General features: G+C 28.2%; 4 long non-coding RNA genes across 4 annotated transcripts; 2 read left to right on the top strand and 2 right to left on the bottom strand.

Annotated features, from left to right (window-relative positions):
* Nucleotides 1-12,750: 12,750 nt before the first annotated feature.
* Nucleotides 12,751-13,415, bottom strand: LOC121122150 (uncharacterized). The gene is made up of 3 exons (XR_005865714.2): nt 13,297-13,415; nt 13,059-13,225; nt 12,751-13,001 (listed from the first exon to the last, which is right to left on the bottom strand). It is a non-coding gene; the product is annotated as an uncharacterized lncRNA (long non-coding RNA).
* Nucleotides 13,416-14,398: 983 nt separating this feature from the next.
* Nucleotides 14,399-15,112, top strand: LOC121121857 (uncharacterized). Its single transcript, XR_005865601.2, has 3 exons — nt 14,399-14,540; nt 14,599-14,768; nt 14,830-15,112. It is a non-coding gene; the product is annotated as an uncharacterized lncRNA (long non-coding RNA).
* Nucleotides 15,113-20,709: 5,597 nt separating this feature from the next.
* On the bottom strand, nt 20,710-21,417 carry LOC121121858 (uncharacterized). Its single transcript, XR_005865602.1, has 3 exons — nt 21,257-21,417; nt 21,019-21,185; nt 20,710-20,961 (listed from the first exon to the last, which is right to left on the bottom strand). It is a non-coding gene; the product is annotated as an uncharacterized lncRNA (long non-coding RNA).
* A 984-nt stretch (nt 21,418-22,401) lies between these two features.
* On the top strand, nt 22,402-23,111 carry LOC121121859 (uncharacterized). Its single transcript, XR_005865603.2, has 3 exons — nt 22,402-22,520; nt 22,579-22,748; nt 22,810-23,111. It is a non-coding gene; the product is annotated as an uncharacterized lncRNA (long non-coding RNA).
* The last annotated feature ends 1,694 nt before the right edge of the window (nt 23,112-24,805 follow it).

The following is a 24,805-nucleotide window of genomic DNA, read 5'->3' as shown; positions in this document are numbered from 1 at the left end:
TTGGTTTTAGTTATATGCTTGTATGCGTGTTCTAAATTCTGTATGATGAAGGATTTTGTTTAGTTGTTTTTGTTAAGTAATATTTGTATAGTGTTTAGGTATGTTTTTTTGGAAAGGGATATTCATAAACTAAAATGTTTATTTAAGTGATCTTTTTAAGACATCCTTCTTCCTTCATTTATTTCTTATGTAATTTGTGCATATAAAATGAAAACCTCAATTAAAAAAAAAAACAAAAAAAAACCAGTTGACTTCAATAAGTTAAAATTCCAGGTTAAGAGATTTGTTTATCCTTTGAAAACTCCAAAGGAAGCTGTTTTTGAAATCAACCCAAAGTCCCTGTTTTCACAAAATTGACTACCACAGTTCAAAGTAACGACTGATCATCATACTGCTTCCACTATCTTCAATAAATCAAATCGAAAAAGCCAAAGTAAAGAACGTTAGAATAATGACTTAAGCATAACGAGTTCAAAGAATCATGGAAGCAAAGGAAACCCCATATTGTTATTAGTCAGTGGAATGAAAGACACGATTATATTAGCAATAATTAGAATAGCGATCATACAAGATAAAAGCCCAAATATTATAATTGTTGATCTAATGATTGAAGAACTCTAAAGTATAGTGATAGTGAATTAAGTCTACTGGTTACTCGTGCAATTCACGGAAAGTGGTTCTGAAAGAAAAAAGAATATTAAAATCATTATGTAAGATTATTTAAAAGCATGATTGAAGATTTACTTGTTTAGGACGATTTAGTTTTAAAAGGAACACGGATTGTCATTCCTAAAGTTTACTAAAGAACATTCTGGCTAAATTACATTTGTAACGACTAAAACTAAAAGAACAGCGAGAGAGTAGCCTGGAATAAACAATGAAATTTAAAGGATGATTGAAAACGGTGAAATTTTTCACAGAAAGCCCTCTCACAATGCCAAGAGAGTTTAAAACCTAACGATGTACCACAAGTAATATTTATTTCCGTGTCTCCATTTTTTTTTTTTTTTTTTTTGTATGAATTTGTTTATTTTAAATGGAAATCTTACGTGGTATGTATTGATGCATTATCATGATACAAAAAAGCTCAAAATACTGAGATAATTATTGTTACATTTTCAAAATGGTTTGTTAACTTTGGATATCCGAAGAATCTTAGATCAAAATAACAAAATGGCGGAAAAAAACCGTTAAAAATACGAAGAACCTCCTTACTAAGTGTAAAACATAAAAAAAAATGGTTCGAAATTGCTTAGGGACAGTCCATTAGAGTATAGATATACACATTCCGACTGCGGACACTCTCCCAATCAAATAGTCCATGGACAAAACCTAGGATCAAAAATTCTAGTACACATTTGTGCACTGAAGAAGTAAGTTCATGACGTCCCAAATAGGTTATGCAATATCCGTATCTAAATGTTATTAACTACACCGGTACTAGTGATTAATGTACATTAGATATTAGAAGTCGAGTTTGGATACAGAATCCTGCAACAAAATTATGGTATGAGTTTGGTAGAATTATTAAACCAAAAAAATAGAACATACCAAATACGCTTGGAAAATAGTCGTTTTTATGTGAGGAATATGCCATTTCTAAAAATTGCAAGGACAACAGAAACATCGTCTTATCGAATGCATAACGAAAAGAAGAGAAAATGAGAAGAAATTGTATTCAGAAAGGGAATTTTTCGTCAAATACCTTAGGCAATAACTACGTTTGAGGAAAAGATTGTCTCTTATACCAGCATCACCATTGTAGTAAATCTGACTCAAGATTTGAAGGAAAAGCCAGTCAAGACAAAGTTAAAATAAGCGCTTCAAAAGAACCCTGGCTAATGAAAACTGAAGGAACTCTCAAGAAGTGAAAATTTTGTATGCAAAAATACTCTAATTGTCAATTGGGATGCGGAGAGAGTCTTTAGTATGGTGAATATGATCAATTCAAAAAGGAGATGAAACTAAGTACTAAAAAATTGATGGAATTATTGATCACCAAATGGAATTAATGTTCTGTAAATGTTTTGTGATTGTCAACAGGTAAATATTGGCAATATTTCAAAATCATTTGTTACTTTATTATTTCATTTCTTCTCTTTATATTTCGTGTCAAAGTTATCTATTCATCCTTTATGGTCACTAAAAAGTAATGAGTACACTTCTCGTAATAATGAATTTGATGTTCTCTAATTAAATAACAATATATTTTGTCTTGCATAAATCTACAGATTATAATATACATTTATATATAGTTATTTATGGGGAAGTTATATATTAATAATTAGAAATTAGAAGCCACACTGTCTACAAAATATTTCTTGAATCTTGTTCCACGATCTCCTCCGGTATTGACTACTCCTTCTTCGATATACATTGACTCCACTTGACTTTGTATTTGCGTTAACAAACTCTGATACTAAATCGTTTAGACAATTTTGATTATTCTTTGGCGTTTCTACTATTCTCTATTAATGTATACTTTACATATTTTATTTGCAGCATCAAACAATCTTAACTGTGCTGCTCTATAATTCTGTACTCCGGCCAATTTGATCTCCTTATTAGACGTAATCCTAGAATGTTCTTTCAAATAGGAGTTCACACACTACCATTGCGTCATTGCATAATATGATACTCAACTTCTTCCACGCGAAGTATAAGTATTTCGACCAAATTTAAGACTATTTCTCCCTTGGACTTAGATTGTCGTGACAGATTTACCTTTATCTAAATTGTTTTACGTCCCCATGTAACGAATGAACATTTACAGTCTCATGCAAAAAATATAATAGTGTGCATTTAATTTACTTACATGCTATTTACGATTTTTTATAATGATATTCGTTACTTAATTTTTCTATTATGACAATTAATACCATTTGTATCAAAGAATAAATTATTACTCACATTAAGACATTTTATTGATGATATTATTTTGATTTAATATAACCAAGTTATAGCTATATTTTGGTGAAAGAAAGCTTCTAAATGTAGTAAATTTTCAGATATACTATAACTAAAAAAAAAAAATCATAATTAAGATATCTTATAATTATGTTCGAAATGACACATCGTCCATCAAGAATGATTTCTGAATAAGGAATTATTTATGTCCGAAAGAAAACAGAAGAACCAGATATTTAAGTTGTATTTGCGGGTACGCTTGTGCAATTCACGATTCCCACAACCCTCAGCATTGTACAGACCATATTGACATTTTGTGGGGGATTTGAAGGGAGGGGAGATTGTAATATGTATGTGATTTTATTTATTATTTGAGATACGTCTTTTCCGGTTATGAATATATATAATACGTGACACGCATGTACTTAGATAGAAGGCTCCGTAATTATTCCAAGACAATCTTCGATAGAATTAACACAATCTTGTATGTAAATAATACAAAAAGTGTAATTTTGATATTTGATTTGACTGGAAAAAAAGTTTATTACTAGACGACAATGTCCAAAAGGGCTTACATGTTGGTAGTTGAATATGTGCCAGCGTCCTGTTATATATTAGCTTCTCCTTGTTTTATATTTGGAGACATTGCTTCTCAAAGGTTTAATTTGTAAAGTATCTAAAAATTTATACATGATTTTCAAGGAATTGATCTGCGGTTATATAACCGTTTATTGGTGTAAATCATAGAAAAAAAATGCACAATTGATTGAAAAAATATTAAAAGACACATGATGTAACATTTCTTTGGGTTTTTTAACATCAATGGGTTAAGAACTTCAATGATAAAATAATCGGCAATTCCAACTAAATAATACAAATTCAACTCTCATGATGTATTAAAAAGTTAACCAATCCATAGTCACTATAATTACTTTTTCTCCATAATCCTATTTTAAATAAGTAATTTATCATATTAAAGGCTAAGGCCTCAACCCTTAAAAATGATAAGATATAGAATTTTCTTTTAGCAATACTATCAGAAACATAATCATTAGGGGTGAATTTCAGACTTTTAGATTAGCACAATAACTTCAATTTTATTTTGTTAAGTTACAATTATGATTAAGTTATTGTTTCAGAACTGGATACACTAAAATTGTATTTTTTATTCAAGCAACAAAGTCATATAAATTCTTGATGCCCTTCAAAAATGTAATTTAATTAGTGATAATATACTTATTAAACACTCAGTAGATAATAAGCCTGGAATTTTGGTTTTATTCTTCCATTTACATAGATTGAGGTATCAAAATAAAATAAATGTTTTTTTTCTGACTTAGTATGAGTGAGTTTTTGAAGTTATGTGATACATTTTTCATTTATTTAAATGTACAATTTTATCACTTCGTAATTAAACCATTCATAAATATTCAGTAAAATATATATTGTATCGCCAATATATTGCAAGGTGCTTAACGAGACATAAATTCAAATTATGCGTAATTCATCACTTACATATTCTGATATTACTTTAGGTGGGATTTATTTGTATATTTAGTAATTTTTTTATCGAGGCTTAGTCATTTTAATTAAATTTCTTGTTTATAGGTGGTGCCTTTCGTTTTCCTTTAGATTCCTTGGATTTCTTGTTTTTCCAATGTGAGGACTGAGGTGGAGAATGGTAGCTACAAAAGTATTGTTATTTAGCTATTATCATATATATTATTCACAATTTTACTTAACTGATAGGTACTAATATAATTACCAAAATTGGATATAAGTATTGACTACTTCAGAGAAATTTTTATCAAACATTAATAATTAATGTTTTTACTTAAAGAATATCAAATTATATCTGGTTGAAACCCCAAATTCATGCTTTTAATATTGTTGTAAAGTAAAGATTTATTTTTTTTCGATGGATTATATATATATAAGTTTTTTTTAGATTTTAAATGAGATTTACGAGTGCGAAATCGTTGAAAAATGTTGCAAAATTTAAATGATGTAATTCTCATAATTGCTCAACTGTTGATGATGTAATTAGAATTATTTTTTTTAGATTTCTTTTTTACCCTGTTGACTATCTGTGTTATAAAAAAGATGTTTTTTATCGGGGGATTAAGTAGCTAAAAATACTTTTTTCATGAGCTGTAGCAAAGCTACAAGTATTAATATTATACACATGTGTACATTACAAACATAAAATAGCTCTTATCTAATGGCAAATTCTCCAAATTTTATTTATAAACTTCAAGTAAAATGATTTTAATGATACATCAATGTAATCCTTAGGATGATGCAAAAGATAAGAACTACCAATTTGCATCCTACAACATCATTTTCATAATATATAATATCATCAATTGATTTGACATTGACGGAGAGATTATAGATTTTAACGTTTAAGAATAAACTAAAGTCATACAAATTTTCATACAAACGAACATATGTATACATGTGTTCTTTATTACTCATGTGTTTCATGATAAGTGATACAAATAATTACATACCATCAGGTATGTAAAAATAAAAGAACCCAAGGTATTTGAGTCACCACGTCATTTTCAATAATTTTTTGCCTTAGCTGATAGGATGTCTTATTAGATTAGCTTCCAGCAGCCTCGAGAAGAAGGAAATAACACCCCTAGAGATAAAGATCTTGTGTATTTTGTAGGTGTGTTCAAAGATTCTAAAAAATATAAATTGAAAGAAGATAGTTAATTTTATTTTATGTAGCTTTTTTATTTTGTTTCTGTGATGCCAGTATTTTCTATTTTTATTTATTTAAGAACAGAGTAATCTTATTTTTTTTTTATAAAAAATTCGCCTTTCTCCTCCCTGCGTCTGTAATTTAATTTTATTGTTTAATTATTGGCTATGACATATGTCCTATGTTGATCACGTTATAATAGTAAAATTTTGACTTTATATCAAAATAAACAAATTACATTTGAGATTCATTGTATCAATAACAGGGATAATACATATAAATGAATATCAATGCCCTTGACAATCATACTACTTCAAGGATGTATGGGAAAAACAAAAAAATAACTTTTTCACCACAACAGAAAACTATCACATAGATGTACCAACCTATTTCTGAAGGTAATACCACATGACTACTTCAGTTCCTCCTGAAAAAAAATCAAATAATAGATAACTTCTTGAATGAGAGCAAATTAATAACTTTAAGTTAAATTAAAGATTTAAAGGAACAAATGGTATAACGAATTTCATACACGACAATATTAATATAACAGTAATTAGCCTCATTTTTGGAGTAAGGAATATTAGTCTTATGTGTCTACTGGCGTTTGTTTCAACGACATAAATTCAAGCAATATATCAAATGATATCCTTTAAGGACAGTACCTAAAACTTGAGTAAAATATAAAAATTCCCTCTTATCCTGTAGAGTACGATATCAGATCCCCCTACAACTTTTTTGACATACCTAAATTTGGGCATGTAAAAAAATAAACAGAAAATCAAGATGATAACCCTGACAAGTTGAAAAATGTTTTGGAGGAGAGCAGCTTAGCTGTTACGTCATTTCATTAGATCAGATATGACAAGAGGGACAAGAAAATAACCAAGGAGGTTCGTAAGAATTACTCCGTTGTCAATCTCCAATTCTACTCCAAGTTCAATTATAACTCTGCAACAAATCTTCAAGGTTACTCTCCGTCTTTGATAGGCAACACGAATGTTCAATAAGGCTTTGGATATAATTCAACAGAGTTTCCTGCTCAGGAGTTGTATTATTAATAATGACAACAGATAAGGAAATAAAAATTCATTCTTCAGATTAACAATGCAAAAAAAAAAAAAAAAAATACACACGATTTACATCACTACAAATCCCACTCTGTAATTAGCAAATACATATGGTAAAAATTCAAATTGTATTTAATGAACACATTTACTAATGATTACTTAATGCTTAGATGTTTGTACTCAGTAAGAGTCTACATTATTGATAAACTGACTTATGATATGTAGTTATAAATTGTAAATAATTATATAAAAGATATGTACATTTTTTATACTGTTCCATTTTCGTTTTGATATTTATCTCCTCCTGAAAAAAGACATTTTCAACTGGGGAAAATAAAATAAAAGACTTTTCAAAAGTATGAAGCCTTGAGGTCCTTTTGCCTTAATTAAGGCCCTAAATATATTCAATGATTAACTGTTTTATCAAATATAATACAAAACATTGTTTCTTCTTTTTTGTTCAACAACTTTCACTTCAACTAAGACTAAATTTAGATTTGTTATGTTTGATAAAAAAGGAAAATGGCTAATCATTTAGTACATTTTAGGCCTTTTAAATAATTCAAAACAAGATACAAACTATAACTAATTACAAAACTGCTAAAGAAGTAATTATTACTTAAGGATTTTCTTAATAATCATGGATCCCAAAGACAAAATTATAGCATATCACTTATAACGTTAAAATAATTATTTTGAGAGTGTACAAAATACATTTATTTTATTGGTCAAATAATAGCCATTTTCTCAATGAAGTACTAGTAAGGACTACTTATTTAGTATCTCCTGTCTTCCTTATATCTATTCAAGTTTACAGTGGTGTCACTTGACGTCAATACAGCTGACGTCGCCCATTTTGGAACCGAAACAACCAAGTTTTAAAGTGATCAATACCTTTTTTTTTTAATATTAACAAAAAAAAATTGTGAACTGTTGGATGTCAAAATGGGACCAACAAATAAAAGAAATTAAATCTAACTCCCTATCAAAAATATTTCTTGTAATATTTGTATTGAACCCTACTGTTATGTATTTCATATTTCCTTTCATGTTTTTATCTTCTTGTATATTCGTTTATGTATTAAAGTACTATGTTTTACGTATTATAAATAGTCTCGTATTTTGTAAATATATTAGAGTATAGTTAGAATACACATGATCTTATAATAGGTGTAGTCTTATTCCTCCACGCCATTTCTTCTTCTCATCTGTCTCTCGGTCATCTTGGATCTCTCCACCTTATAAATAAGTTTGTGTCTCTCCCTCGTGAAGACGCAACACCTACAATGTGTTTTAATTTGTTATGATATCGTTATATAATCTTATTTCCATACTGGCGACAAAAAATTTCCACAACAATGGAAAGAATAAGATTTTTCTAATGATGCTAGGTTAAGTTGCGTTGAATATAGATTACAATAATATTCCGGTGGTAAAATTGAATTTTTACGATTTCTTATAAATTATATATTCTACTATGATTAATAATTTATCTGTAAGGGGACTAAAACAAGTTTTTAGATGCTTCATATTTAAAATAATTGATAGATATAAACACATATACCATTCAATTTTTTTAAAAGGTTTAATGTTTCAATGGTCATTTTCGTGTTTACATCTTAAATAACACAAATAAATGTGGCTTGCAACCAAACAGTGTTTACCTGGTGTAATCGAATAAAAAAATATGCTAAATTAAGGTGGTTCATAGGAATTTTTATTACACTTTGATTAAATTGAAATATTAGAGTTGATCATTGACATCAAGTAGAACTCATTGCATGTGATTTCTTTTTATTCTTAACGTCATTTAATAGAGTCTCTTTTATGAAGTAAAAATATCAACTTCGGCCCAACGAGATGGCATTTATGATGGAAATGATGATGTCAGACAAATCATTCTATTATCATATCCTACAACAATTAAATATTAGTTCTAAGAAATATTAAATGCAGTTGTGCCACATGGTAATTTTCTTGTTGGGAAGATAATGACAATGTAATGTTTTGGTACATTATTGCAATTGCTCTCTGTATATATGTACATAATATATACTCTATATTTTTATCATAAATATATAATTTACCATCTAATAACAGGTCATTATTATCATTTCACTTTTTTAGAACAATAATTAAGTGATGAAATTGAGATCTTTTTATATGGATTACTCATGTCTTCATAATACTTTTTGATTTCAAACGTTTCACAAGAAAATATATATGAATAAATGTTCTTAACTAATATACATTTTCAATGTTTTTTTCAAGAAAAAAAAACTATAAGAATCAATTGTGGTACGTAATAATAATTACTGAATTTGTTATCTTTACTTTTTATAAAATAAGTATTGTTTTAATCAATAGCATTTTAGCTACTAGGAATATAAATCACCACAAAAATTCGTAGGATAAGGATTTGTTATCATTATAAAATCGAAGATCCTAATTGGAACTAGTCTTTATAAATGTAGATACAAAAAGGTATGTATATAAGAAAATATATCTCGACTGAATCTTTAGATAAATGAAGATAATGAGACTGGATACCTTATTAAGAAGATAAGTATTGTAAACAAAAGCATCTCTCAATAACCTCCTAAATCATAATTTTTACATTGGTTATCACTAATTTCGATTTTTTATGAAATTTTGTTTATAAGTTTTTTTATAAAATGGTAAAAATTATTTAAAGATCACAATTTTTTTACTCATTTTATTGTTGAAAAAAAAACAAAAAACAACAACAACTGTTGAATTTTACTTTACGTCAAGATTTTTATTCACTCTCAACCTCAAATGTCAAAGATAAATTTTGAAAAAACGCCAGCTTGTTTTTGTATTTTTCCTGTTGCCAACCGTTAATTATTATATTATATATAAAATTATGATATGTAAAATTTTTAGAAACAAATTTCGTGTACACATATGATAGCTTTGGTAACTTACTTTATATTAAGTTGACTCTGTCAAGCCAAATATATTATTAAAATAATACTCGATCCAAAAATATATTCATTTATGGAAACTAATTTTACAATTATGTTAATTTGATAAAAATATGATACCATATAATTGAAGTTCTTTAACCCTCTGTTAATGAGCATCCTTCCTTTTTACTTCGTTTATATTCGAAGAAAACTTTACCCCAAATATTATTACAGGAAAAATAATTGACATAGCTACAAAATTACCATATTTATGCTTGTTATATTTCCTAAATATTTCATCGATTTAGCAGAAACAAATATCGATTAAAATACTTCAAAACATAATTTTTATAAAATCAATCGTAATAAAACTTATGGTTATTATAATTAAAAGTTATTGCTTTATTTTTGTAAGAACTAATATAAAAATTACTAAGTTTTAACAAACTTTAGTTTCCAAAAATGTACTCAATAAATTTAGAGTATGATTTATGGAATAACAGCTTATATTAAATTAGCAGCAACGCGCATATCTTAAATAGAAAATGCATATGTACGACTTAAAAACAATTTACCAAGCCTTGACTAAAAACTGCAAAACGTACACTTTTTTTTTATTGAAAATGAAGTTTTACCATAATGCAAAGCTGAATTTAATCTAAAGTATATTTCAGAATCAATTATATTACTTATATATTAAATTATCATTTTGTCTAATTATCTCATAATTTACCAAAGTAGGTGGATGGTATATACAAGAGTAATAGAGCGTAGTCAAAGACTGCACAGGAAATAAAAAATGTAGGTATGACTATACGAAATTGGCCAGTAGTATTTACACTAGTTTTGTTTTAGATGTACTTCGTATGGTGTGCTTTTTTAAATGATTGTTGTTGTTTCTATGTAGCCAGTAAATGGTAGCCACATTGAGTAAAAACATATCAAGAAATAACTGCTGGAAAATATTATTGTAAATAAACTATGCTCAATAAAAAAATACATAAAATTATGGAACTTCAAAGTGTAGTGTTGCTCATTAATGAAATAAATTCATGGATTAACATACAAATATAATATCAGACAAGAGCTATGATTTCCATCTTAAACGTCATAATAACTTTTCAAATGGCCTTATAATTTCATTTATTAATAAAATAAATATCATCAATTGAGTGATTTTGGTCAATATATTTGCCAGAATGTAAGCCTCTGTTCTATGGGATCTAGGGTACCATCTTAAGAAAAACCTGGGCCACCATGTGAATGAGGATGTCCCAAAAGATGACATGGAGAAGAAGTGGACTAACATGTAGGAGAAATACGTGATATTTTACCTACAATCATGTGTGTCTGTCTTGACCTGCTTCTCTGTCTTTTATAATTAAAAAAAAAAATAACTTGATTTTAATTGTCTTTCAAAGGGGGTCAAGAAATATAAAGTGTAGTCAGAAGATAGTGAATCTGATCTGTGAAGGGGTTAATTCTTGAGTAATTAAGTCTTCCATTTCTAATTTCATTACTTAATGCTTCCATAGCTTCTTAATAATAAAAACACAATAAAAAAATATGTGACTCAATTACTTGTTTTCCATGAATCAAGACTTTATAGATAGCGGGAGGCATCATGTACCAATTATATAGGTCGACATAAATTTTGGCCGTTTTGATAGTATTATTCTAAGATAGTAAGTTCTGAATAGTATTTAAACTTTAATATCTCATCATATAATTTTAAGGTATGCGTACTCGCAAATTAAGATATAAATAACAATGTCACTGTTAATAGGTATTTCTTTTTAATGCCTGAACAGCAAAATATTGACACATATTATTGACATATTAAGTGCATACAAAAAAACAAAAACATTAATAAGCAAAATCAATATTAAGGTGTTGGACACTTTTTTTCTGTTAAATAAATAACTTTGAGATAGTTAAAACCATTTACCTGTTTATTTTGTTCATTGTAAATAAAAATGTTCCGGTATTTTGAGAAAAGTAATGTTTTGATATACCCTAATTTACACATTATGAATCGGATGATCGAAAGAAGAATAGCCTCTAATTGTCAATATGAAATATATTGATAACACTGCTCTTATATTAATTGTGTGTATTTATATGTATACATTATATATAGGTATAATTTTGTGAAATACTTCCTTTATTTAGGGTACTCTCTTTTTGCTAAAATTTATTTTACAAGGTTGAATTAATATGGATAAAACCATAAAACTAACGTATTTGAATGCCAAACTCGTTCTCTGAACTGCCTGGGAACAATGGCTACATTGGTTAAAAATATTTCATTATTTTTGTTCATGTACTTTCCATGTAATTTATAATTCCAAACCAACGTTACATTAAATACATATCTAATAATTAAATACAACACTAAGCTTTAGATACTCTCAACTTTATATTTGTTTAATAGAAAAATAACATTTTTTATTAATTCTTACTATCATCGACAAGAAAAGAATATAGTAAGTCACTGTTTCTTCAGGGATTGAAGATTATAAGGAGGGATTGTAAATTTAAAACTGATACAGATGTTATCATTTTTTTACACATAAGATGCAAAAGAGGATTAATTTACTAATTTCCTACAATAGACCTAAAGACATATCCAATTTTTATAAATATTCAATAAAAACTATTCATCATCAAAATGAACATTGTAACAGATGACTTTTTCTCTCCGCTAATGATATTTTAACTGTAGGAGATTATCCTCCATAAAGAAGTCATTCATCCCCCCTCCCCCATAATAATAATATAAAAGACGGTTGTTATTAGTAAGAATCTGCATTCAGTAATGTCATAGGTCCTGTTTAAGCTTTCTCTTCTCACTTGAAAGTAATTCCGTCCCTATATATTCCTCATTACTATATTCCAGCATATATATTTTAAATCAATTCCAAACCAAGTCAGAAGTCCCAGTTTCATGTGGGTACTGAAATTCAATTCTATACTTAATCTACATATTTAATGACTTTTTGTCTATGTAAGAGTGGACGACACTTCTTTTAATAAAATAACTTATATTTACTTAATATAAAGAAAAAACTTGGTTCATCCTCCCTCGTAACTAATATCATAATATAAATATAGCCGTACCCTAAGGACATTTGATCAGCAAGAATTTATTTCAGTGATGCAAAGTGTTGTTTTATTTTAAACAGTATATATTTGTTAAAAATGTGAGCCATGAAAAAATATTAACGCTTAAAATGAGTGGTCAAAACATGTCTTCCATGGCTACAAAAATATCTTAAGCAGCCTTTCAATCGTCCATATTGTCCATCAGAAATAAAGTTGTTCTTATTGAATGGATCGATACAACAGCCGCATTTTTTGCCTTTTCCATAAGTAGGGTAGCTAATAAGAACAAAGTTCATTAACATAAATATGAATGCAAAAAATGAAAGTACTAACCTAAAGTACCCGTTTGACGAACACACCATTTTAGTACAACAGAAGGGTAACATTAAGGCAGTTTGTCCTCGACGATAATTTTTTCCATTATAGTTGCATAGCTTAACTTTAGAAGCACCATTCACAACCAAAATGGACAGAGCCAAGAGAAATAAGGCTACTTTCATCTGTAAATATAATGGTATATACATGCATTTCACATAAAAAATGTAATTTATCTTTAAGTAAAGGAACAAACCTTTAATCTCTTTTTAGAATGTAAATCCTTCTTATAATAATGGGAAGATGTTCTCTTAATACTGATTATCGTTCATATATATACTCTTTGAATTCTATGAGAACAAATGTTTTTTTTTTGTTTTTTTTTTGTTAAATATGTATTCATTATTGCCTCGGAAATCATACACGTATAACAAAATGACAAAAGTTAGTATATTTTCTATTTTGTAATACAATGAATCAAGTTAATTTTAATATTGTATTGAGATTTTTGATAAAGATCAAATTATATATTTATTATAAATATATAAAAAGTAATTTCAATAATTTATTAATGTACAATAATTAAAATTCATTTTAGTTTTTTTTTGTGCAGTAATTTATATTTAATATTTTACTACACTACAGTATCAACCTGGTGATAGATATGATTTATTTGTCTAATATCACTGATTATTATAGCCTGGAACAGTGATCTAAATATACTTGTTATTTATAAATATCTCTTTCTATGCACAAAAATATTCCTTCTATGAAATAATCAAAAATTTTGAGGTGTTGGTTAAAAAATGGTGGGCCTTGGGAAAAATCCAAACTTATTAAAAAAAAAAAAGTTATTATTGGTGTCGGCTTAGCCTTGAACAATTTAAAATTATTTGCAGAGAATATCCCCAATGTTTTATGAATTTGACGAATACCTTATACCTCTATGGTTTTTTATCCTCTTCGTAAAAGAGGAAAGGAATACAATATATCATTGGCAATGTAAGAATTTTTAAAATGGGAAATATATTCCAGAGTGTCACAACATAAATTATCTACAATCTGAGGGCGGCATTTGGGGAATATAGGAAATATGAAATTACATTTCCTAACAGTGCCCATTAAACATACATGATATGTTAAAGAGGCTATTTACAGATTATAATTACATAATCAACTGAGGGGAAAATATATATTAAATATAAAACTTAATTTTTGGTCGACTCTCCTTGTATATTATAAGATATACCAAATATTCATAGAAATAACCAGATATGATTATATTCAGGTAGGTGAAAGGTAATATTATGAATCAATATATTCTGATATTCTCTTTCTATTACTGCAAGACGTGCACACTTATTGTGAAAGAAATAAAGGCAAAACAAAAACATTTGTTCACTTAGAATTCAACGAGTATATATATGGACGATAATCAGAATTCAGAGAACATCTTCCCTTAGCTCTAAGAAGGACTATCATTCTAAATAGATATTAAAGGTTTGTTCCATTTCTTTGATATAAATTATAGTTTTAATGTCCTTAAATGTATTTACAGATGAAATTAGCTTTATTTCTCTTGGCTCTGTCCATTTTGGCTGTGAATGATGCAGTTGGAAAGACGAAGAAGTGCTATTTCAATCGAAGATCCTATAATTCTGGTGCTTTGGTTAGGTCTTTTTATCAATGTTGTATCCAAATGAAATGTGGGTCGAACGGAAAAGTTTAGTAAGAATAAGTCAGAGTAATCTAAAACTATCCAATTTTATTTTTGCAAATGTCAATATAGTTATAACAGGTATGGAACTAGATGCAATTGCTGTCGCGATCCGTATTACTCGCTATCATTGATCCAGAGTGGACAGTATGGAAGACCAAGACGATGTATGAGATATTTCTGTCATGAAGGGAGACTCATTTGGACTTTCAATTGGCAGTCAAGAAACGCTGGAGAATGTTCGACCCGAAGAATCGATTCAAGCAGAGAAAATTTGTTAAATTAAAACTTTGCTCAATGTTAAAACAATACAAATATTTTGTGTAAATGGAAATAAATCATTATTTTTATTGGACACTATGTTATTATCTTTATTATATATATTAACCTTACCTCTTAGAGTATATAATGATAACTTTCGTTTAATACTAGAATGATGGAGAAGTCGTTTTTGGCTTTTCATAATACATTTTAATCAATATATCCATGTATTGATTTTTAATCGCTGTTAAATTTTTAGTGGCTTAATATTTCAGTATTTAAACAAGTTTTTTATTTTTTTTTTGGTTTTTTGTAATAATTTGTTTAGCTAAAAGTTATCACACACCGTAGGATGATAAAAAAGTCGTTCCCAACTGTTTATACGAAATTATTATTAAAACTCTCAAAAAAAGTTGTATTAATTCATAAGTACAAAATAGTGTATTTAAGTTGGAATTCTAAAATTAAAATGATTGCATTAAAGCTCTTGGAAAAAAGAATAACTATTTAAAAGACGATGAGAAAAAATTTAAAGGAAAGTAAATGTGTCTATTACTCACCATGCACAATGAAATCCAGTAATAGATGAACATTTTTCTAAGAAAAAACTAGAAATCATTCGTGACTTTCATTTAAACAATGTGGGGTTAGGTTGTGCAGACATATCGGGCATATCGGTTCTTATTCTGGTTGTTTCAAATAACAAGCTGCAGTTTGGAGGAACATCCATCATTTTACTAGAATAAATACATCTGTAAAATTGTTAGTCCTTCAAGAACAACTTGTATCAGCACATGAAGAAAGAAACATGAAATATAACCTGGAAAATTTATCTAATTTTGAAACACCAAAACAACAAAAAAACTGTTAAATTTTTCAGGGTTGTAAAAATATGACAATCATAATTTGTAAAAATGGCTGTAAACCTACCAGTGGACGTATTACCAAAGAAAATTCTTCATTGACTTTATGTAAATGCAAAAAATGTCAAATATTTATTGATAATTTTTATTTATAATATAACCAGAATAACTCTTTATAATAATATATAATTGTTTATTTGCATTATGAACATTTTTGAACTCGCTTAATTGAAAGGGATACAATTTACATAAATGGGGCCCCTTTGCATTGCAGCAATTTCACTTATAAGAATTTAAACTTTCCAATAAAGACAAAATTTGATATTGTATAACTAATTTGAAATATAACGTTGGTAATATTTCAAAGTAACTATGGCCCATCAGTATGGAATGTTAGGCAGGCTACTAAATTATTTGGAGGTAAAGTAATTTAAAGTTTTTATGTAGTTGGTGCATGAGATATTAAGAGATATGTACTTTAAGGAAGTTAGGATTAGGTCTGTTTATTGACATGGAGCTGAAGAGGGTTTAATTTACAAAGGTTATTATCGTAAGCTTTTTATTTGTGATTAAAAAAACATCAACAAAATAAAAATAAAAATTATTAATCATAAATTTGGTTTAGCTACATACTTAGAGGATTGTTATGTAGCTATCTGTTGATAAATTACAGTTACTGATTGTTTGGTATCTTTGGAATTTGTTGGATTATCCTCAAAGCATGTGCAACTGTAGGAGGATTGCCGTACACAATACATGTTTACGAGTAATTTTTTAACCTTTTTTTTCAAACCCAGGAGACTACAAAAAAAAAAAAATAGCGTTCTTGGTTTTTTTAATTATTGTTCTGGAATAAATTAGATACTTTTACATTCGATTAAAATAGACAAACATAAGTTAGGAAAAACATATTTTATTTGAATTATTAAATTATTGGACCACCGGCATTTTTTGTACATATGCGTCAACTCCACCCTCCCCCATATGTGTCCGTAAAACATACAGGCTCATACTAGTCTTATATTTACAAAATAAACTTTTAAATCTTCTTCCTCTTCCTCCGTTTTTTTTCTCCCTAGCAACAGTTTTGTTCTTCGCTCTACAATTGAAAATTAGAAGGGAAGGAGAGATTGCATTAGCCAGTTAATTCGTCTTGGATGACCACTTATGACAATTAAATCTGTTCAATAATTTTTAGGTAGTAACATGAAGAAAAGATTGAATTAGCCAGTTAATTCGTTTTGGATTGCTGCGATTTAAATAAACACTTATTGCTGCAATTCAAAAGAGCAGTTATGATAATTTAATCTGTTCAATAAAGCTAAATAGTGATATTGTATCAAATATTTGACAAATTACTCTGTTAATATTTTGAAGTATTTGCAGCTCATAAGTATTTTATTGTAGCATTGGATAATACGCCGGATACTAATTTATTTGGAGGTAAAGTAATTTTTTTTGTTGGTGTATGTATTCAGCGATCTTCAATTTAGGTAATTTAGGGCCAGGTTAGTTTTTTGACATCACACTTTCATTATTATCCCTAATGTGTGCATGTAACGGGTAGGCTCATACTAGTACATACAGTTTTATTGTCCTTGCTCTCAACAAATATATACCTAGTCATTTTTTTATTTAGGGTGTGTAAATGAGTAAACATAATTAGTGGTATTTAAGATAAAATGTGAGATACTTTTGCTAGTCTCAATCCAAATAGATTTTTATTTTATTTCATTTTCCAAAGCTGTTATCATTATTGTTTAACTCTTGAGAATGAAACATCAAATTATAAAGTTATAAATAATACGTGTGCCCATGAGGGTTTGCTCGAAAGTTAAATATGTAATTCCTTGTTTGATTGGAGTAGAATTTTAATAATTTTAGCATATATATCCTTGATATACAATAAATGAAATTTGTGTGCATTTCCTAAACTGTACTCCCCCCAAACATTATTTTCCAGGATTACTACTTTCATTTTTGTATCTTTTAACATTTACATTCTAGCAAGTCATATTTGATGCTACTATAAGTATTTTATTATTAGAGTACATGTTTTTTATTCATTATTATTTTAACGGGCACGCCAATTCTTTCTTTAGCTTTTATTCAATGAATGCAAGATATTATCTTGTTCATAGAATAACTTGAGGGAATACATGTTAATGTTTTGAGTTATTTGTTGAAGATTTTTTTTTTCCAAAAATAAGATGCACTGAGCTTTTGCTTCAAACACTTGTTGATAAATTGAAATTTTTATGTAGTTCAAGACGTCACATAGTTTGGAAATATTAAATGCACACTCAAAAATAAAACAGACAGTCAAACAAACTTTACTTTATGAATTAAGATAACACATAGCTCATAAAAAATGCTTAATACATACTAATCTAATCATAGTATAGACTTACTTTACATGTTCGAAATAGTTTTCAAGTTCAAAACAGTGCGAAAAAGGAAAAATTGAGAAATCTCTATTTGAAATTCAACCAACCAATAGCCAAGTATGTTTTCTTTCTTTTCAAATTGATTTAAACCATAAATTAAGGTTGATAAATTTTCAATGAATATGTAATTTACCTATTGTTACTTATACATGCTTAGAATTACGTAAGCTCTATTTTATTTGATATAGTGTATTTATTTTATAATTAATATTATATTAACCATGAAAGGACTCTGTGGAAAATACTCAAACTCATTAAGGGCTCCAAAGTATCATGAGTTCAAAAGATTATCTTTATATAGACTTTTTAGTTTTGAAAGATACTCGGTCTTACATCTTAGTATGAAAAAAATGTAAACCAAGACTTTATTTTTTTATTTAAATAATTATGAGGCTAATATTCTTTAACTAAAAATTTAGTCATCTGAGGAAATAATTCCTTATATTCTTTTTAAGAAAATTTTTAAGTGATATAATAATGGAATTAGTAGTAATTTATTTTCTTTAAATATTTTTTTAGATTATATCGTTAAGAAAATTAAACTACAAAGAATATTACAAAAATATATTATACTAATAATACACATGTTATCAACTGCTGGATAAAAATCAAATAAATAATGATAGAGTACAGTTGCTGTCAAATAACCCCTTTTTTTCAACACACAATCAAGCTGTCATAGTTTTCATGCAACAATTGACAACTAAAATTTAGTAATTGCATAAAATCATTTATGTACGTTTTTGAACAAGTTGAGATTAAGTGTTGAAATTTTTAAAGTTCCGAAAAAATAAAAAATATATTACGATTATGTTCAAATAAGTTCCCATCGATTTTCAAGGGAAAAAAAATAGATTAAAACCATCTTAAAAGTTATAATCGATATAACTTATTCTTAAATTACCAAGAAATCTCTGATGTAGTATTTTTTTAATTATGTTTTTGTCTTTAAAATAAATTTTTTTAAATAGTTAAATCCATTTTATATTATGACTGTCACTACAAAGCAACTTTACTCAAAAATGAGTCATTTTTTTTCTCTGCTAATTCAAGATACCTAGATACAAAGTATATCTGGTACACTGTTTTCCTGAAAACCCTCTGACGCCATCGGACACTCCACACAGAGATTTAAATAAATAAAACTTATCTTCCTGAAATCAAAATCTACCGGGATTGGTAGAAGAAATTATAACTGGTATAACTTGTCTCGAAGTATCTTGAGCTATTTTCTAATCATAGGTGGGTCTTTTGTAGAGAAATCTTACAGTTTTCTGATTAGAAAAAGTAAACTGTATGTTTTTTTTTCAATTATCCGCATCTTTGATCGATCTGCGTGCAGATACCATCTCTCACAGAACATAAAAAAAAACTCTTTACTGTACATTTTTTTTAAAAATGCATCATAAAATTATAATATATACAGAGTGCGAAAAATAAATTTTCCGGGTCATTATTTTTTTTTTTTTTTGGCTAATGTAGGTTTCAGGTTACATTTCCAGCTATGTTCCAATGCATGTAATGTTTCTCTTGTACATTGCTTTAATGAAAAATGAAAGACGGGTATAAAAAAGATATATTGTTTCGGATATTCTCGACGCAGATATTCATACAAAATATATTTCCAGACATTATCGGAGTGACCATGAAGACAGTCCAGATCATGAAAGTGGCCCAGGAGAACAGGAAAGTAATCAAAAGGAAAGCAGGAAGTGGAGGAAATGGCTTGAATTGATTATAACCAAGATAATTACCGTGCATTATGATATTTTGAGAAAAGTATCTCTTTTTGGATTACCTTTAATATATTAACGTTTTTATAAATAAGATACAAAAGAGAATTAATAACTAAATTTCCTAAAATAAATCTAAAAACTTATTCACTCTTTAAAAAAATTACTACAGAACTATTCATCATCATAATGAGCCATGTCACTGATGAGAAATTATGAAATAGTGCTATTTAAACTGTAGAAGATTTTCATCTATAAACCAGTCATTCATTCCCCCCTCCCCCACAATAATAATATAAAAGATGGTTGTTATTAGCAAAAATCTTCATTCACTAATGTCATAGGTCCCGTTTAAGCTTTCTCTTCTCACTTGACAGTAATTCCGTCCCTATATATTCCTCATTACTATATTCCAGCATATATATTTTAAATAAGTTCCAAACCAAGTAAGAAGTCCCGGTTTCATGTGGGTACTGAAATTCAATCCTATACTCAATCTACATATTTAATGACTTTTTGTCTATGTAAGAGTGGACGACACTTCTTTTAACAAAATAACTTATATTTACTTAATATAAAGAAAAAACTTGGTTCATCCTCCCCTCGTCACTAATGTCATAATATAAATATAGCCGTACCCTAAGGACATTTGATCAGCAAGAATTTATTTCAGTGATGCAAAGTGTTGTTTTATTTTAAACAGTATATATTTGTTAAAAATGTGAGCCATGAAAAAATATTAACGCTTAAAATGAGTGGTCAAAACATGTCTTCCATGGCTACAAAAATATCTTAAGCAGCCTTTCAATCGTCCATATTGTCCATCAGAAATAAAGTTGTTCTTATTGAATGGATCGATACAACAGCCGCATTTTTTTGCCTTTTCCGTAAGTAGGGTAGCTAATAAGAACAAAGTTCATTAACATAAATATGAATGCAAAAAATGAAAGTACTAACCTAAAGTACCCGTTTGACGAACATACCATTTTAGTACAACAGAAGGGTAACATTAAGGCAGTTTGTCCTCGACGATAATTTTTTCCGTTATAGTTGCATAGCTTAACTTTAGAAGCACCATTCACAACCAAAATGGACAGAGCCAAGAAAAATAAGGCTACTTTCATCTGTAATATAATGGTATATACATACCTTTCACTTAAAAAAATTTAATTTATCTCTAAGTAAAGGAACAAACCTTTAATCTCTTTTTAGAATGTGAATCCTTCTTTGAATAATGGGAAGATGTTCTCTGATTACTGATTATCGTTCATATATATACTCTTTGAATTTTATGAGAACAAATGTTTTGTTTTTTTTGCCTTTATTTCTTTCAGAATAAGTGTGCATTGTACACGTCTTACAGAAATAGAAAGAGAATATCAGGATATATTGATTCATAATATTACGTATCACCTATCTAAATATAAACATATGTACAAAAGTCCAAAAATATTTTGTATATCTTATGATAAACAAAGAGGTTCACCAAAAATTCAGTTGCATATTTAATATTTACATTGTGTTCACTTAAGTATGTTAATTTAGTCTTTAATGGTCCTCTTTAACATATAATTTAAGTTTAATGAACGTTGCATGGGCACTGTTAGGACATGTAATCCTAGATTTATTATGTACTAAAAACGCCGACCTCAGATTTTACATAATTTATATAGTACCACTCTGGAATGGCTTTTTCATTGTAAAAATCCTTACTACTCATGAAATATTGTACATCTTTCTTTCTATTGAAAGAGAACAAAAACACAGGTTAATTTGATAATTTGTCCAATCTAGCTAACTTTGGATATATTATGTCAAAATATTTTTAAATTCTACTCAACTTAGAATAACACAAATTTTAGTTTAATCTATCCATGTTTTTTTATAAATGTGAGATTCTTCCGTATTCAACATTTTTTTTAGCTAACAACCCTATTTTTATTTTAATGATTATTTAATAGTTCGAGTATTGAGTGTATGGAGAGAGATACATACAAAACGGAAATCTCTAAACACCATGAGAAGAACGAGTAATCTGCAATATTCAACAGATAACTTACATCTTTCATTAGGTTGATCCAGTAATGTCGTGAAATATTTAATATAAATTACTGCACAAAAAACCTAAGAGAAATATAAAAATAAATATCAATAATTTATTGAAGTTACACTTTATATAGATATAATGAACGTATCATTTGATATTGATCAAGACAGATTATACAACCTCATACTTGACTTTATTCAGTGGATGACGAGTTTATAAAGATTAAAACTTTTGTCATTTTGTTATACGTGTATCATTTGAGAGATAATGAATACATCTTTAACAAAAAAAACAAAAAAAAAACATTTGTCCTCTTACAATTCAAAGAGTATATATATAAACGATAATCAGAATTAAGAGAACATCTTCCCTTAGCTCTAAGAAGGACTATCATTCTAAATAGATATTAAAGGTTTGTTCCATTTCTTTGATATAAATTATAGTTTTAATGTCCTTAAATGTATTTACAGATGAAATTAGCTTTATTTCTCTTGGCTCTGTCCATTTTGGCTGTGAATGATGCTGTTGGAAAGACGAGGAAGTGCTATTTCAATCGAAGATCCTATAATTCTGGTGCGTTGGTTAGGTCTTTTTATCAATGTTGTATCCAAATGAAATGTGGATCGAACGGAAAAGTTTAGTAAGAATAAGTCAGATTAATCTAAAACTATTCAATTTTATTTTTGCAAATGTCATTATAGTTATACCAGGTATGGAGCTAGATGCAATTGCTGTCGCGATCCTTATTACTCGCTATCATTGATCCGGAGTGGACAATATGGAAGACCAAGACGATGTATGAGATATTTCTGTCATGAAGGGAGACTCATTTGGACTTTCAATTGGCAGTCAAGAAACGCTGGAGAATGTTCGACCCGAAGAATCGATTCAAGCAGAGAAAATTTGTTAAATTAAATATTTTTTCATCTTTTGAAATATATATTTTGTGTAAATGCAAAAAAAATCATGCTTTTTCTTTGTATTCGACACGATATGACATTCTGGATTATATATCTTAAACATAACTCCTCCAAAATAGAATATATAATGATAGCTTTCGTTTAACAGTAGGATGACGGAGAGGTCGTTTTCGACTTTTGATCATAGATTTAAATCAATATTCTTATGTCAATGAATTTCAATCGGTCAGAAATTTTTAGTAGCTTTATATGTTACTTTTATCAAAAAATATTGGAATTGCTTTTTTGCCCAAATATTTGTCTAGTTAAAAAAATCATACAACCTAAGATGACTAAAAAGTCGTTGTCAACTTTTTATACTAAATTAGGGTTAAAACTGTATAAAAAAAAAGACATTTGTCGTTATTCATATCCCCAAAATATTGTATGGAAGTTTGAATTCTGAAATTAAAATAACAGATTATCGTCTCTGTGCACTATCCAGGGGTTACTTTAGGTTGGGGAATTTCTTTAGATGCCTACATCTAGTATTAAAGCTCTAGGAAAAAAGAACAACCATTTCAGGAACGATGATAAAAAAATCAATATAACTTGACGTTATTTTTTTTCTCGTTACATTAATTTATTCACGTAAAATACATGTTACAAAAGCAATATGTTATCCACAACAATAAAAAAAATCATATGATATCTATTTAAATAAACTATAATGAAATAAAAAAATAAAAAGTTCAATACACAAACTTTAACACTCTATTATATGCTCCTAACCAATATCTCATTTTTATCTAATTTGTCCATAACTGATATTGATCTCTTCATCATCTTCTCCATCCCTTCAGGTATTGCCCATTTAATAGTCCTGTGTGTATACATGCCCGACTGTAATTTCGCAATCAAGGCTTCTTTTTTAAATTTTTCTGGGTAACTTGTCACTGTTGTCACTAACCAATCACTCTTAGTGATTACGCAGTTTCATTTTTGATGTGCTATCTCCTCGACTCTAATTATTATTTGCCGCACAGAGTCACATAGAAAGAAGAACTGCTCTGAATTATTAATTGTCAAGGCACAGAAAGTGCAATATTTATTGCCCAAAGCTGATTTATTTTTGTAGAGTGAGGACGTAGTCATCTGAAATCGGAACCATTTTTGTTCATAGGAAGTACAAGTGTTTCCCAATACTGTTTTTGAATCCCTGTTTAAGCCTAACATCTCCAATCTACTCCAGCCCCCTTAATATTCGATGCACCACTGTCCAACCTCTGAGATTTTGCCATTTTCAATGCGTCATTATTGTTCTGAGATCATTGTTTATAGTAAAAAGAAAAAGAATGGACAGAGGATATTTAGCGAGTATGAAAATTAAAATATGACCTAAAAAGCGTGAGAGACTTTTAGTAGTTTCGATCTAAAGAAGTTTTTTTTCAATTTTCCGAACCTGTTATATTTATTACTTAATTCTTGATAATAAAACATATAACAAGAGAGTGAGCTCGTGAAAAGAAGAAAGTAACAATGAGAGTTAGTTCGTGAGTTATAAGTGTCAGTTCTGGTTAGAGTTGGAATGGATCTAGAGTAACTGATGAATATATGTATGATGAACACAAGACAATATAATACAATACTTTGCCCTAAAACTATACCATGTACAGCTTTATATTCGTGGTTTATTGTTCTACAATTTCTATTTGAGAAATATTTCAATTATTCTACCGATATTTCAGGTTTATTATTAACCAAATATCTAGCTTAATAAAAATTCAGCTATAGTAAT

This window comes from Lepeophtheirus salmonis, chromosome 7 (assembly GCF_016086655.4).
Source record: "Lepeophtheirus salmonis chromosome 7, UVic_Lsal_1.4, whole genome shotgun sequence".
Lineage (NCBI taxonomy): Eukaryota > Metazoa > Arthropoda > Copepoda > Siphonostomatoida > Caligidae > Lepeophtheirus > Lepeophtheirus salmonis.
This window is presented reverse-complemented; position numbering and strand designations above follow the sequence as displayed.